Source organism: Grampus griseus, assembly GCF_964374135.1.
Source record: "Grampus griseus genome assembly, chromosome: 10".
NCBI lineage: Eukaryota > Metazoa > Chordata > Mammalia > Artiodactyla > Delphinidae > Grampus > Grampus griseus.
In genome coordinates, this window is record NC_139004.1 from 85,935,288 (window position 1) to 85,953,030 (window position 17,743).

Consider the following 17,743-nt stretch of genomic DNA (forward strand, 5'->3'; position numbering starts at 1 on the left):
ACTGAAACAGAACAGGGGGTCTTTACAACTGATATATTATCTTTGCAATTGTTACTTCTCTTGCCTGTTGCATTCTTTTGTTCCCTTAAGATCATTAATTACTGAGAACGGTTCAAGGACGAGCACTGTGGCCAGGCTTAGGTCACAGAATGGCTTAGGCCAGAAATGGCTTCTCTTCTGTCCAGAAAATAATACCTGGTTCTCTTTCTCAGGGGACCCCCTCCTCTATCTGCTTACACCACCTCTTGGCCTCACTTGCCCAAAATTTTGCCCAGCAACAGACAGCGAGAGGCATGCTGCAAGATGCTGACACGAGGAAGCTGTGTTCTTGGCTTTATCAGTGTGGAAGCAGGTCTGAGATGAGAGGGAGCAGGTCATGATTCAGACACCACAGACGCTCACCGAATTCAAGTTCTTACTGGATATTAGATTTTCTTCATTTGCTCTGTGCCCTTAGGATCGTTTCCAGAGATGAATTTTTTTTTTTACTTTTATGGTTTTTACAAGTTTCACTGGTGATGGGTCAGCAGAGGCTCTCACACTGTTATACCAGAAGTCAAATCCAGCTGAGAATTTAAATATTAATTTGACTCATAATCTTCCTGGAAGAGCGACAAGGGGATGTATTCTGAGACTTACCTGAAAGTACATTGCATATCCTGTTTCCACTGACTCAGCAATTTCAGGCAAATGATTCTACCTCTTTGTGTCTTTGTTTCTCATCTGTTGTGATGAGAAAAGCCGATCGCTACATGACAGAGCTGCTGTGAGAAACTGAAATAACCTATCCAAAGTGCTGCACACAAAATAGGTTTGTAGGAAAGTGAAGTGGTTTTTATTATCATGGGAGTGGGCCCAGAGAGGCAACGGGCCCATAGAAGAGATGGATCTCAGGGTCTGGAATACCTAAGAGTGGCTTCAACACGCAGATGTTCTTTGATCACAAATCAACCCTCTCTTGGGATGTCGGGATCCCCTATTCTCCTACGCCTCACTTTCTCTCTCCCTCTCTCTCTCTCTCTCACACACACACACACACACAGAATGTACAATTCATTCAAGCAGAAAGAGAAAAACAACAGCTGACAAATTTTTCTCTTTAAGAATCTAGTTCATCAATTATCACACGTTCATGGGGAAACCCTCCAATACTCCAGGGAAACTTGCAAAGCAGAAAATGACAACGTTTGAGCTATATTCATAGCTTATCAACAGAGTGGGAAATTTGGAGTGGAAAGGGCCTCCAAACCAGTGCTAACATGACTGGGACCTTTCAGCAGTGGTTCTCCAACTGTGGGGAACTTCATTGAAAATGCTGATTCCTGGTCTCCTCACCTTCTTTCTTTGGAAATTCTGATTCTAGATCTCTGGGTGAGACTCTGGAACTCACATTATTAACAGTCCCCAAGGGATTCTGATTCAAGTGATCTTGCTACTTTGAGAATCAACCCTCCATTGGAAGCTGACTCAAGCATCTATAGTACCTTCCAGGATTTTTCTGACTCCAAATATACAAAAGACTCATACACTGGGTCCTCCCTGAGATGCCTGTAGGAACTCTTACGTAGCTTCAGTTCTTAATTCAAGCCCTCTCTCTCAGGAAAGTCTGACGGCAGCCCAGGATCCCTGTGCACAACCAGAATTCCTGCACATCTTCCTTCTAGCGAAAGAAGTAAGCAGACCATTCCTGAGCCTGTTTTCAAATCCACCTCCCACTGTCCCCCAGCTCTGCTTCACATATTAAACGAGCTGACTCTCGCAGCTGCACTTCCCAAGTTCCTTGGTCATCTGACTTCTAACTGAGCTGTTTTACCCAATTGGAAATACTGGCGTTATTTCCCCATCTCCAGCCTATCCTTCCAGCAGCAACATCTGCACGCTCCAGCTCCCGTTGGACAGACCCACCAGGGATGACCCTAGCCACTGGGATCCTGTAACCCCAGCTCCTCCCTTTGTCTCCACAGCCTAAGGGTGGTGGAGGCTCACCCCCTCCCTTGTCTTCTTAGCTCCTCCAATTCCCTGCATTCAATGCCCTTCACTGCAAATAGTTGAGGGGGTTTCTGTCTTTCTGCTTAGACCCTGATTAACACAGCAGGTCTGGCAAATATGGGTGAGGGTTACAGTGGGGAGGGGAAGGTATACTTTGCAAAGACCAAGGAAGAGGAGGGGACAAGCAGAGACCTTCACACTGAAGAACCTTCACTGGTCAACCCCCTGCCTCCCACCTGCAAAGAAAAAAAAAAAAAAAGTGGGGAAGGGGTGTGATAACAAGGGGGCTGGAACCAAAGGAAACAAGCAAGTCGGTTCAGAGCGGACCCATTCCACTGGCCCCTTTACCACAGGCCAAGCTTTCTCAATTTCAGCTCTACTGGTATCTGTGGTTGGCTAATTCTTTATTATGCGGGATCTCCCGTGCATTACAGGTTTCTGAGCAGCATCCCTGCTCTGTTCCCACCAGAGGCCAGTAACGACGCCCCCTCCCCCGAGTTGTGACAGGCCAAAAGGCCTCCAGACGTTGCCCACTGGCAAATGATCTACTCTGCCCGCAGTTCAGAAATTGACCTTCACTCTGTGGCAGAGTTCATGGGCCCCAAAGCCATTTTTCTGGTGCATTAGCTTGGGTGAAGCCAGAGAAGTCAGCCTAGATGAGGAATAAGTAGTTACTGCCACCGGCTCTAAAAAAAGAAGCCACAGCTAGGCCAAGCGCTCAGAGCCGTCACGAGGAAACATGGCGCCCCGGCAAGTCTCCCTGCCACACGCTCTTCATCCACTGTTTCTCTTCCCCCATCAATCCAGGTGAAATGGGGTACAAGCGAAAGAGCAGCCTGGTCCCAGAGACAGAAGAGCGGGAGGGGAAGCAGGAATAGCTTTCCATTTTGCCTAAATGTCACCAGGCTGCCAGGAGCACTGCCTCTTTGCTCCAGAGCCTCAAGTCTTTTGGGTACAAGGAGGCTACGGAGACAAACAGACCTGGATTTCAAACCCAGATCTGTACTTGACACCTGTGTAACATTAGTCAAGTTACTTAATCCCTCTGGCCTCAGTTTCCCTATCCGTCAAATGGGAATCACAACTCCTTCCTCACTGGTGTTTTCTAGGAATTAAGGGAACGCTTGTCAAGTGCTGAAATCAGGCACTCACGAGATTAGAAGTTGGGGAACTATGGCCCACAGTCACATCTGGCTCACCTGAGGTTGCCAGATTAGGAAATAAAATATTTTATCTGGCAACCCTACCTGCTGGCCACATGCTTTCGTAAACGAAGTTTTATTGGACACAGCCTTGCCTGTCTGTTCGCTGTTCGAGGCAGGGCAGAGTAGTTGTGAGGGAACACACGGCCTGCATGGGTCGTGGCTGTTCACACCAGCGGGTGTCACCCTGCTGCCTGTCACATGGTGCCAATGCAGGGCAGTCAAAAGAGTGATTATGACCAGGGCTCTGCAAGCACTTACACTTCCTGGGTTTAAATCCTGGTTCCAACATGGAGTGCTGGGCAAGTGCCTTAGCCTCTCAGTGCCTCAGTTTCTACCTTTTGAAAGTGTTTTGACATTGGAGCTATCACAGGAAACTAGGCTACACTCATGTTGATTAGTTGTTCTGGGCTTATTCAGAAAGCTGAGCATCCTTCTGATAGGGTCCTTGTGAAGTTTCAACAGAATAATGCAAGTGAAGGGCAAGAGCACAGTGCTGGCAACATGGGAAGTACTTAAGACAGCTTCATCATTACTACGAAAGTTTGAAAGTTCGAGAGCTACTAATTTTATTACTACCATTACTTCATCTACTACTACTACCACCACCACCGCTGCTAATACTTCACTGAACTATTGGAGGACTTAATGAGATATGGGTGGGAAAGGTCCGGCCATAGTAAATGCTCAATAAACACCATATTTGCTTCCTTGCCCTCTACCCATTTTCCTGGGTCCCTGCCCATTGGCCCAGAGCAGGGTCTTGAGCACTGGCCAGACCTGGCAGCTCTGCTCAAAGAAGAGTGAAACCCAGGAGGATCTCCTGCTCCCAAGCTAGCTCTGACCTCTGGTGGCCCTTCTCTCCCCAGGGACTTCTTGTCCCTTCCTCTGCACAGAAACCCGAGGAGGGAAAGAGCTCTTCATTGCTCTATCTTGGTCCCCTTCCTGGGATTTGGCTGAGAACCTTGGGCCTCTGAGGGCCTGACACAGCTCCATAGAAGGCAAGTGTGGTAATGATCCCATAAACAGGGAGGGCTTTATTTCACTTTCCCTTAGTTCCCCTCCTTTTAAAGAGTGCCTACTGGAAACACCTCCTTCAGCTGAAGTAGTCAGGAAGCTTCGGGAAGGAGGAATTATTTGAGCCATGACAACAAGGACCAACGCTGTAAACCAGCGCTGGCCAAAAGACACGTATTGTGAAATACACAGGCACACCTTGTTTTATGGTGTTTTGCTCTATCGCGCTTCAGAAATACGGTGTTTTTTTACTAATGGAAGGTTTATGACAACCCTGCATTGTCAGAGGATGATTAGCATATTTTAGCAATGAAGTATTTTTTAATTAAGATATATACATTGGCTTCTTAGACATAATGCTTTTGCACACTAATAGACTATAGTATAGTGTAAACATAACTGTTAAATGCACTGGGAAACCAACATATTCATGAGACTCACTGTACTGTGATATTCACTGTATTGTGGTGGTCTGGCACCAAACCTGCAGTATCTCCAAGGGACGCGTGTAATGTGAGCCACTTCTCTAACTTTTTTTTTTTTTTTTTTTTTGCGGTATGCGGGCCTCTCACTGTTGCGGCCTCTCCTGTTGCGGAGCACAGGCTCTGGACGCGCAGGCTCAGCAGCTATGGCTCACGGGCCCAGCCGCTCCGCGGCATTTGGGACCTTCCCGGACCAGGGCACGAACCCGCATCCCCTGCATCGGCAGGCAGACTCTCAACCACTGCACCACCAGGGAAGCCCTCTAACTTTTTTAAACTTAAAATATTTTTACCAGCCACACAGAAAAGGGTAAAAAAGAACAAACTAAATTAATTTTAATCATATATCTTATTTGACTTCTACATAATTCAAAGTACTGAATTATGGATGGCCAAAAAGTACATGAAAAGATGGCCAAAAAGCACATGAAAAGATGCTCAACATCACTGATTATTAGAGAAATGCAAATCAAAACTACAATGACATATCACCTCACACTGGTCAGAATGGCCATCATCAAAAAATCTACAAACAGTAAATGCTGGAGAGGGTGTGGAGAAAAGGGAACCTTCCTACACTGTTGGCAGGAATGTATAGTGGTATAGCCACTATGGAGAACAGTATGAAGGTTCCTTAAAAAACTAAAAATAGAGCTATCACATGATGCAGCAGTCCCACTCCTGGGCATATAAATAGAGAAAACCATAATTCGAAAAGATACATGTACCCCAGTGTTCACTGCAGCACTATCTGCAATAGTGGACATGGAAGCAACCTAAATGTCCATCAACGGAGGAATAGATAAAGAAGATGTGGTACATATATACAATGGAATATTACTCAGCCATAAAAAAGAACAAAATAATGCCATTTGCAGTGACATGGATGGATCTAGAGATTGTCATACTGAATGAAGTAAGTCAGACAGAGAAAGACAAGTATCATATGATATCACTTATTTGTGGAATGGTACAAATGAACTTATTTGCAGCACAGAAATGGAGTCACAGATGTGGAGAACAAACTTGTTACCAGGGGAGAGGCAGGGTGGGGAGGGATAGATTGGGAATGACATACACACTACTATACATAAAACAGGTAACTAATAAGGACCTACTGCATAGCACGAGGAACTCTACTCAATACTCTGTAATAACCTACATGGGGAATCTAAAAAACAATGGATGTATATGTGTAGCTGATTCACTTTGCTGTATAGTAGAAACAGATACAACACTGTAAATCAACTATACTCCAATAAAAACGTTTAAAATAACAATAATAATGATAAAAATTTACTAATTTGATGTTTTACCATCTTTTCTTCACACTATGTCTTTACACCTCCAGCACACCTCAGTGCTTATTGAAGCGCCCAATGGTCGCAGGTGGTTAGGGACTGCGGTGTTAGGGGGTGAAGCTGTAAGTCCTCACCCCTCAGATTCATGGACCAGCGGCGCTTGCAGCACCTGGGACCTCATAAAACATGCAGAATCTCCAGTCCTGCCTGGACTTCCTGAATCAGAATCTACATCTGAGCAAGTTCCGCAAGTGATTTCATGTTAGAAGATGAGAAGCGCAGTTCTAAGCCCTTATGTCTCCCTCACTCCATACTCCCAATCAGTCACCCAGTCCTTTGAGTTCAACTTTAAAATATCACCTAGATCCATTCCACTTGCTCCATGGCTCCTACCATCTCCCTGATATAAACAGCCACTCTCTCTGGGTTCTGGGTTAAATTGTATCCCCACAAAGATGTTGAAGGCCTAAACCCCAATATCTGTGAATGAGACCTTATTTGCAAGTAGGGTCTTTGCAGATGATCAAGTTAGGATGAGATCACTAGGGTGGGTCCTAATCCAGTACGACCCATGCCATTTATAACATATCCTTACATAGGGGATGTCTGGACATAGAGACAGATGCTCACAGGAGGAACACTGTGTAAAGATGAAGACAGAGATCAGGGTGGTGCAGCCAACAGCCATCAGAGATCACCAGCAAACCACCAGACGCCAGGTGAGAGGCACGGCAAAGACTCTTCCTCACAGCCCTCAGAAGGAATCAGCCCTGTAGACACCTTGATTTTGGATTTTTAGCCCCCAGAACAATAGAATAAATTTTTATCCATTCTGTGGTACAGCAGGTTTAGCAAATTAATAAATGCCCAAATCCTAACAGCAGTCAGCACCTCTTCCCTCTTCCACTCGTGCCATCCCTCACCCCGAAACCCTGACCTATGAAGAATGCTCCAGTCACAACCAGAGAGACTTTCTTAAAATGAACATGGGAGCAGATCACTGCCCCAGCCTTGCCCCTTCTGTCACTCCACGTTCCATTTCTGAACAACACACAGTTCTTAAGACACCACACACACACAGTCTTTCCATTCCTCAACAAGCTAAACTCTTTCCCTCCTCTGGGCTTCGACACATGCTGTTCCTTTCCCAGAAACAATGATCCCTCCACTCCCCCCCTTGGCTGTCTCTACTCAACTTTCAGGTCTCACTTCCTTTGCTGGTTTCCCCGAATGAATAAGGCCCCTGTTATTCTCTCTCTTAACACCCTGTCTTGTCCTTAACAGAGTCCAGCACTGGGCCATGAGCAGACTGTTACGTGTCCATATCAACCTATAGAATGTGAGTGTTTGAAAACTTCTTCTGCAGTTTGACACGGCTGTGACAGTGAAGCAAGCAACCAGTAGACTCAACTCATTAAACAGGCTTTGGATGGGCTCAAGCATTGCCCAAGTCACACGGTACAAACTACACACCAATCATGCACACACAGGAGGACCATGTATTGGTCAGTGATGAACAACAAACGGAAAATGACAGGTCCTTTACAGATACTAGAGAAGGACAGCTTTATAGACACCACCGCTAATCATTCTACTTCAATCAACCTGTCCTTCCACAGATTCTCAATTTCAAGATGGTGACAACTATGCGTTCTGCTCACTCTGACCAAGACCTATCACTGCCCAACACAGAAAAGAAGTGTGATAAATACTGGACATATAAGTGAATGGGTTGGATTATGATGGGGGGAGTGGGGAGACCATTCTAGGGGGACAGAGGGCCTAAGGCCAACATCTGAAGGTGAGAAACCACTGGCAAACCAAAGACTGCCTGCAGTATTTTTAAAGCTTGATGACTTCACATTAAGGAATTCCTCAAATCTTATTATGAGGCCCAACCAGACGGTTGGAGAATTCCAGAGGAATGGACAGATTCTTCTGGTCCTGGACTGCATTCTGTTTTCACAATTGTTTCTGGCAGAAGCCTAAAGAAAAACGCAAACCAGATGTACAAAGACATATTTTCTTTGTCAGGGAAAAAAGAAAACGTTGCTTATCCTGCTCTGACACTGCTGCCCCTCCAATGCAGGCCAGATTCCCAGCCTTTACCTTGAACAGCTTGAAGAGACTCCAGAACCTTCTCCAGCCTCATGTGCTTGGGGGTAAATGGGAGGCCAGTACTGTAGTGGCCCCTGTCCTCTTCCTTGAGCTCTCAAAGCTGGAGGAGCAGATGCAAATGTGATTTCTGCTTGTCCCCATAGAAGAGCGGGCACGGGGGCTGCATAATGAACTCGGACCTTAATTGAACTAAATAAGGAGAAAGCTTGTGCAAGCAATATGGGCAGGCTGCAGGGAATTCATCTTTCCTTTGGATTCTCCAGAAGACACCGTCTCCTGCTGGGGCCTCACTGGTTCTCCTCTGGGCCTCAGACACCCTGTCCCAACTGCTGGCGACCTCGACCCAGGAGAGTCAGCTTTTGTCAAAAACAAAGAAGCAAGCCAAATGCGCCGTCTGCAGTCCTGTCAAACCCTGAGGGGTTCCCAGTCCTCAAAGGACCTCCTGGCTGATCAGACTGCCCCCACCAGAGCTGCCACCACCCTCCCAGACCTGTCAAAATGCATCCGTCTTACAGGCCACTTCCAGAACATTTGACAACCTTGTCCACAAGCATGTGAGAAAGGATGTTATGGGGAGAACGTGCTTCTCAAAGAGTGGTCCCTGGACCAGCAACGTCAGCATCACCTGGGTCATTAGAAGGATTGCGGGTTCTCAGGCCCCACCCCAGACCTCCCATATCCCACGCTCTGCAGGTGGGTCCAGAGAGCTACCTTAACAAGCCCTCTGCGTGATTCTTACAAGCACCCGAGTTTAAGGACCACTGTGCTACTGACTATCCATCCCTAGAGTCTCCTACTGAAATCCCTAAGGGGCCAGGCAGGTGATCTAAATGAGGAAACTAGAGTGTGTCTGCCCACCTAAGGGAAGAGCGGCCAGCCAGCTTGAACCATGGAAGCCAGGTAGAAGGTGGGCCCGATTTTGCCAGATCTTTTCATTTTTCAAGAGTGGCTGGAAATGTGGATTAAAAAAAAAAAACCTCCCTATTTTTAAACATTGGCTTCATTTTTTTCTAGACACAGTGCAGGCCTAGCCATCTCCATTAATAACAACTTCATCCTTCCAGTTCCATGGACCAAAAGTTAGCCTCGATTCAACTCTCTTTCTCACTCCCCACCTCCTATCTTCCAGGACCATCTGTTGGCTTCATCTTCAAAAGGCATCCAGCTACTCCTCCCCGCCTCCACTTGTTTACAGCGCTGGACCACTCCACCAGCATCCCTCCCAGGCGAAATGCAAAGCCTCACCCCGGCCGCCCAGCTTTCACCCTTGGCCCCTGCACTTGAGTTTCAACAAAGCGGCCAGAGCCGTCCTTTACAAATGAAAGACAGATCACGTGCCACCTCTGCTCCTACCTGCTAGTAGATGCTCATTCCAGTCAAGGTGAAAGCCAAGCTACTCCAGGACTCTACAGTCACCTCCCCCAGCATCACACTCCTCTCCCTGGCTCACCCCATCCAGCTGTGTTAAACTCCTTGCTGTTCCCCTTTAAGCTCATAACATACTATCTATGTATATATTTACCTGACTGTCTGTCTCCATCTGCTAGAATTTAAGCTCCACAGAGGCAGGAATTTCTGTCTGATTGACTGATTGATCCCTAGCACCTTGAACAGTACCTGGCACGTGGTAGGTTTTCAGTAAATAAGTGTTGAATAAATAAATGAATGAATACAAACTAGAGATGGCGCCCAAGCAGTTCTGCATTTATAGTTCAAGAGGAATTTCTTGCAGATTTCCTCCAAGCTCAAATTTTGCCCCTACTCATAGGAATTTCAATCCTGCTGCTGGCTGGTCATGGGCAACTTAAATATAGAAAGCATTTCTGGGGCCCTTGAATCAAGAGCTACCTCCCTTTCCTGCCTATATATAGCCCCAGCCCTAAGCACATCTAGATGAGCACTCACGGCTTCACAGAGCTTTTTCATTCTGGAAAGAGGCTCCCCTAAAGCCTGCACAGAAACTGCTCTCTAAGCCAATGTTTCCCAAAACATTCTTTGCAACACTGGTCCTATGCGATACTTCAAGAAAAATAAGCTCTGGAAACACACACACCCTCTCTCTTCTCCTTGGAGCTCACAATGCATGTTAGCATTTTAAAGGCTTCAAGAGGTCTGGTAGTGAATTGTTTATCTCTTTACTAGCTCTCATGTTTCTCAAATTCGTTGGCCCACTCAATCCCTTCCCTCGTGAAACCCCTATTAACACTCCAGGACACTAATGTTCTGGGCAAGCAGTTTCAATTTTTTCATCCTCTTGTGGGGCAGTGTAGGGGAGCTCTAACACAGTATATTCTATGCATTTTTCCAACAGGATACATATCATGAACTTACTGAGATACAGAGACGTCCTCATTCCCACACTTTCAAGCATGTCTGAAACATGCTGGTTTGAACAACATGTTTCTCTCTGTACTTCTCTCTGTACTTCTCTCTCCAGCCACTTGGCTACCCACCACCCCCCTTACCTGTATCAGCTAGGGCTGTCACCATTACAAGTGACAGGGAAAAGTGACTCAGGCTTAAACAAACAGAAAGGGAAATTATTGGTTCATAGAGCTGGAAAGTTTAAAGGTAGGTTTAGCTTCAGGTAGAGCTGGATCAAGGATCAAACCATACTTTGGGACTCAATTTCTAGCCATCTTCCAGTTGAGCCTTCCACTCCAGACTCTCCCCTCATGGTGACAATATGGTTACCATGGTATCAACCTCAACTCCACTCAGGTTCAAATCCAGCTAGATAGAGCCAAAACCTTTTCTGATAGCTCCCTCAAAAATTTTTAGCTCTACTCTGATTCAACCTGCTTAGGACATGCGACCATCCTTGACCTGTGGCCAGAAGGACAGGATACACTGATTGGCTTAGGCTCAGGCCCTATATTCCACTCCTGGAGCTAAGCTTAGACTCTATAAACAATACAAATTGAGAACTGGTGATGAGTAGATTCTCCCCGCCTCACCACTCCTCCCCAAATCAGGCATTATTGCTGGAAGCAGGAGGAATGAATGGACGCTGAGAAGGTAATGCTCAAATGTGTACCACTCACCCTTCTGCACATACATCCAAACACTGCGCCTCCCCCAGGAAGTGCTTCCAGATCCCCAAGCCAGAACGAAGCATGCCTCTTGAGGAACTGACATATACATGCTAACCTGCAGAACATAGTAGGAAGTTTTCAAGTGCACAGGAGAAAGCAGTAGGCAGTAGGAGTACAAAAGATCTAGAGTCAAATAGACTTGAATTCATGGTCTGAATGTATGACCTTGAATGAGTTACTTAACCTCCCTGAGTTTTGGTGTCCTCATCTATAAGGATTTGAGATTTTCAGCAATTCCCACTCATGGTGGGAAATGTGGATGATAAAGAGCAACTCCCAAGCCAGCCGTCATCCGGGTCCCTGTGGCTGGATCTTGCCCATCACCCGCCTCCAGACCCTACAGTGCTCACATCGGCCTCAGATCACATGGTCATCTCTGCCCCAAACTTCTCCAGAGACAACTGCTCCCTGGCAGCTCGGGGCACATGTCCCCCTCATAGCACTCTGTGCAAGGGGAGCTGTTCCTTGCAGTCTAGCCTACTGCCCCGCCCATTACAATGGAAGTCAGCTCCTGTGTTCTCAATCCATGCTCCCCCCGCCAGGATAAGATGCGAGACCAGAAGCAGAATATTTCCAGCAGCTGCCAGGACTCACACAAACCACGCTAGTTCTGGGATAAAACAAAAGTAAATACTAGTATTCAGCTTCATGCCATACAAAAGCCCTACTGACTTGAGATTAGAATGGAAGAAAGGATGCCAGGCACCAAGGCTGCAGCTTATTTTTCCCATTAGGAGACAACCAATCATACAGAGGAGAGCAGCAAAGCTCATTCTCCTCGTGCCAGAGATAAACCATGGGGACGTGGAGGGGAGACGGCGACAGAGAAAGGAAATGTGACGGAAAACAAGGAGCAGTGTTACCGGCCATGTGGCTCCTGCTTCACAGGAGGGGCTCGGGGAACAGTGCTCCAGGAGACTGTGGCAACCCCTGAGTTGTAGCTTCAGAGCACTGAGGAAGTGGACACACTCCAGAATTCTCCTCATGGGGGCTTAGAGATACATCCATTCATTTATTTTTTCCTTCCCTAGTCAAATCTGTACTAAGCACATAACGTGTGAGAGCACTGAGCACAGGCAAAACCAAACTCCCCTGGCCCCGCCCTTGCTGAACTCAAGGCAGACGGAAAAGCAGGTGATAAACAAGTCAACGCTTCCAATAAATACGTAGCTGCAAACTGTAATCCCCACTAAAAGGAAACGCACCAAATCAATAAGAAAGAGTAAGAGGTGAGCTTGCTCGGGGCGTGAGGGAAGGGCCCTCCAAGAAGGTGTCTTTCAACACAAGCAGGGACAATTAAACAGGAAGCCCTTCGGATACGGAAGCAACAAAGACCCATGTTCAAGGGCGAGAAAGAAGCCAACAGGGCTGTTGCTTACTTACTTAATGTGTGATGGGGAGAAATGAGCAAAGGTGGGGTTGGAGGGGGAGGGAGGGGCCAGATCACGTAGGGACACCTGGGTCCTGATAGAGTTCAGATTTTAGCCAGAGGGATTTTAGCCTCTTTTCGAAATCACCGCCCTCCACTACTATCCTATTCATGGCAGCTGCATAATATTTGAGAAATGTAATTTGCATGTCACATCACATATCTGGGTACCAGACAGCAGCCACAAGAGTCCGGGGGCTTTACAGGAACTCCCCCAGCTCTCAGGGGGCTGTAGCCCACAAACCAGGAAACCCCGACTTGGGACATATCCCGAGACACCCAAGGGACCTCAAATAATCTCTGCCGAGGGAGGAACAAAGTCACAGAGGCAAAACCAGGTTATGAGAAGCTTCCAGGAACAGCCACTGCACAGCTCTCTCCCACTTCCAAGTCCTCACCCAGCCCAACTCGAAGCCTCAAATATCAACATCACCCGGGAGCTTGTCAGAAATGCCAACTGCGTTGGTTTCCTCTTGCTGCTGTAACAAATCACCGCAAGCTAAGTAGCTCAAAACAACACAAAGCTATTACCTTCTGGGGGTCAGGAGTCTGAAGCAGGTCTCACTGGGTGAAAATCCAGCTGCTGGGCGGTGGTACTCCTTCTGCGGCTCCTGGGAAGAAGCCATCCCCTTACACTCCGCACCTTCTGGAAGCCACCCACATTCCTTGGGTCGTGGCTGCGTGCCTCTGTTTTCAAGGCCTGAAGCAGCAGATTGATTCCTTCTGACGTTGCCTCACTCTCACCTCCGCTTCTGCCCCGCCCCCTTCACATTTAAAGGCCCCTGTGATTTCACTGGGGCCCCGCCTGGATCAACCAGCGTACCCTTCCTGTCGCCAGGTCGGCCGATGAGCAGCCTTAATTCCGCCCACAACCTTAATTCTCCTCTGCCACGTCACCCGCACAGGCTCCTGGGATTCGGACGTGAACGTCTTTGAGCGACCGTTACTCTGCCTACCCCACAGACTTCTGGGGCTACTCCACACTGACCAATCAGAATCGGTATTTTAACAAGCTCCGCAGGCGGCGCACGCGCACATGCAAGCACCAGCAGCCCTCGCCTTGCGGCCCAGCGTGGCAGCCCTCTCTCAGGCCAGGCTCAGGACCGCCAGGCGAGCGCGTTCCATCAGGCCGAGAGGACCCCTCCTGAAGCCCGCTTTTCGCAGCTCAGTCGCCACAACTAAGCCCTTCGTGGGGCATGGGGTCTGCGTGTCCAGAAACCTGGACTGGGAGTCAGCCTCTCGTAGATGCTTTGAAGGTTTGGAAATGTCCCCCAAGGGTGAGAAAATGGGATTCACACCTGAGGGTGAGACTTGCACGCCTCTCGGCTGAAGAACCGTTTGCTCTTCGGCTCCAGCTCCAAGCATGGCTGGTCCTGGGAAAAGGTCAGCAAAGCGTGGGGAAAACTGTGAATCACTACAGCCAGTTGGCGCCTCTGGCTCCCAGAGCTGGGGGCGGGGCCTCGTAGGTGCCACAGATGAGGTAACTGAGGCTCAGGGAGGTTGGGACTTGCTCAAGGGGACGAGGGCGAGCAGTGGAGCAGCTCGGAGAACAGGCAGCGGGGCCGGCGGGGTCAGGTGTCACTCACTCACACACACACACACACACACACACTCACACACACCCGTCTCTAATTGGCTGTTGCTTGGGGGCTATGCCTCAACGGAGGGCCGCCCGCTCACAGGAAGGAAAGAGCAGGGCTTAAGATCGCCACACCGCTGGATCCATCTGTTCTGAGGGAAAGCTGATGCTGACCGCCTGGACACAGCCTGATCTGGCCAGTTCCTTGGGCAGCCAGCCAACCCTGGAATTTTCCAGGCAGGCAGTTCAGCCATGGAAGGGAAGCCATCCAGGCATCACTAACCTGGGCCCCAGCCCGAGGAGGAAGACCGTGCCTTCCTGGGCACGCTGAGCCAGGGCATTTCCTTCCTGGAGGAGACCCATCACAGCCCCAGCACGTGTCCATAACCAGCAACCAGGGCAGCGCGTGCTGCTGGGGCCCCGGACAAGTACCAGGAACTGGAAACTTCTTGGGAGCGCCCACCCCCAAGGCAGAGCCTTTGCTCTGCCATGTCCCAGAGCACCCCCAGCAGCTGACATTTGAAAGCTTCCCTCCTCACCCCAGCGATGCTCAGCTTCCCCGTGCTGCTGAAAAACATCTGGCTGGCTTGGCACCTAAGTGGGGTAAAAATAGCATGCCATCTTGTGAGCGGGCACCATGCCATCTCAGCAGATGGGCACCAGCGCTGCAGCCAAAAGACCGCTGAGCGGAATGGAAGGCATTTGCAAAGGGCAGGATTCACAGCTGGGGGGGTCACAGGGCTGACTGCCAGGCCCCTAGGGGAGAGGGACCAGAAGGTAAAACAAGAAGGCCAGAGAGAGGGGACAGGAGCCCCCAGCCCCCACCCTCCAGAGGCGGGACATGGCCGGGGAAGAGAGAAAACGCACTTGGACGCTAGAAGGCAGCAGGGCACGATGGTGAAGGTCTGGTGTTGAAGCCAGATGGACCCATGTTTGAATCCTTCCTCTACCTTCACTAGCTGTGTGACCCAGAGCCAGCGTTTAACCTCTCTGAGCCTCAGTGTAAAACCCACATTGCAGGGCTCTGGCAAGGCTACTCAATCATTCTTCATTCAGTAAGCGTCCTGTTGAGCGCCCACCACGTGCCAGGCACTGTGCTTGGGGTGGGGTATGGCGGTGAGCAGGTAGCGTTGAGGTGTCTTTCCAGTGTGGGTGACCAACATTTATCAAAAAGTGACACAAAGAAAAGCAAAATGTCAGCTGCGATAAGTGCCTCAAGGAGAAGGTTTGCGGTGCAATTAGAGCCTCTGATGGAGGGGTGCAGAGCACAGGAGAGTCGAGGCAGATGCCCCCAAGGAAGGGACAGTGAATATCTAAAGGACGCCTGGGGAGTTAAATGGGGGGAAGTGAGAGAAGGGACATTAAGCTCTTAGCACAGTGCCTGGGACCTGTTAAATATTGCTAAGTGGAATGATTATTAATGAAGGTCACTGAAAATAGAATTGTACTAATAGCAATCTCTTCCATCCAGGGTGAGAGTGCCGGGCTTCGGCCAGAGCGGTCGCGCAGGAAGAGAGAGGCTGACCTCTTGTCTCTACTCGGAGGAGAGCCAGAGGCCAGCGGACTTTAAAAATAAAAATCCATAAAAATATCTTAGGCCTCCAGCGAGGCCATTTGGAGTCTCCAAACACCGCAGAGTTCAAGCAACAAAGCTCCGGGGAGCCTCCTCTCCTGAGAGCTTTGGGCCGTTTGGCTGGGGTCTAAACCGGGTTCCAAGCTCAGCCTTCTCCCCTTTTGCAGCCTGAGCCAAAGCCAGGAAGCCTGCCTGCGCGAGCCTTTGATGGCCTGGCCGGCCGGCGCGGAGCCCCTCACTGCCCCCGAGGACGGCGGGCCCCAGCTGGAGAGCATTCACCCTCACCCCCGGGGCACAGTCGGCTTGCAGGGTGAGCGGGATGCAGATTTCGTCATGTGAGTACATTCTGCAAAAGTGCTGCCTTTTGAAGAATGTAAAGATGCTGGGAAAGCAGTGTGAGGTGCCCCGTGAAACATCTGTCGCCAGACAGTGCGATACGCTCTGCTCAGCTAGTCAAAGGCGGCCCCTTTCTCATGGGCCGGAGCCCCTACCTGGCAACATGCAAAGCCCACCGGGTTGGCCCCGAGCTACCGTGACATCAGGTACTTCGTACGCACATCGGCCTCAGAGGGATGAGGCTTGGGCAAGTGCCAAGGAGTTTGGTATGGGAGCCCTCTGGTGCCCCGCCCCACATCCTCCCTGGGTCCTTCCCGGCCACCCGTGCCTCCAGCTGCTGCTGCAGCAATCACCTGGGCCCAGGTGGACCTGACCACACCTGACCTCACTCCTCCACTTTCCACCTCGGGGATTCCCAGCTGCCTCTTTGTGCGGGAAACCCGCTCAGCTGTTCAGCTGTTCAGCAGACCTGGAAGCGCAAGCACGCCAACGCGCCGGGGGCAGCCCTGACCAATGACAGGCAGCAGCCGGGCAATGACTACTTCCCTCTTCTGCCCTTCAGCTAGACAGTTCTGGGGGCTATTTCTAAATGACTCCTCAGGGGGTCCTCAGCAGCCCATGGTCCACGGTGGTGGCTGCCTTGCTTTCCCTCATTCCCTGTCACCCACTCCCTGGGATCAATCCCCAAATTAAACTACCTGCATGCAAACCTTCAATCTCTAGCTCTTCTTTCTTGGCGGAACCCAAGCCAAGACAGCTGCTCTCCTGCCCTCTCCCCGCCAGCTGTCAGGGGCGGTGGGGCTTTCAGTGGCACGTGTGGCAGTCCTCTGGCCAAAAACAAGACAGTTTCTGCTCCCTCCTCCCCCCAGCCGGAACCCAGACAGCTGGATGGAATGAACATCTCTGTCACGCAGGAAGGGCTCTTAGCCAATGCCTTTCAAACGGGTTAACAGTGGAGCTCTTCTGCAAACAAAATCCCATGCACATAGTGGGCCTTTGGTCCTTTTTCTTAAAGAACTTGGCTTACCTCTTGGAAAATGCCTTGTGCCAATTTGTGAGGTCTTGGTTGGAAAGACTCTTAAGTGACCCCTGCCCACTTTGGAATTCCAGGAGGTGACGTCTTTCCTTCCTGTCTCAGGGGCAAGCTCACTCAACTGAATGCCTTCTTCCTGGAGTTGATCTGGAACAAGAAATCTAAGGCAGGGGCACTGGTTGGGAGGTGGGCTTCATGATGGTGGTAAACCCACCGAGGCAGCCTTTCAGAACTCTCTCAGTATCCTTCCCCTGACCCCAAGCCTGGTCCTCCGGCCTCTTATTGAATCTTTCAATAACTGTCCCTCCTTTTAATACATTTTCTTTCTCTTTGGCTAGGAGAGTCAGTTTTCTGATGCTTGCAGTCAATAATGCTTACAGATACTCACCAAATTCCAATATTTAAAGTGGATAAAAGTGGAGATTCTCCGTTGAAATGGAGGAGGGTGGGCAAGGGCGCCTCCCTCCCACACCTGCTCACGGTGACTTCTTTGTTTTCTCCAAAGGGCCACTGGAGCCTGAAAGAGCTCTATTTCAAAACCCTCCATCTCATCCCATCCTTTTGGTACAAATGAGGAAAGCGAGGGAAG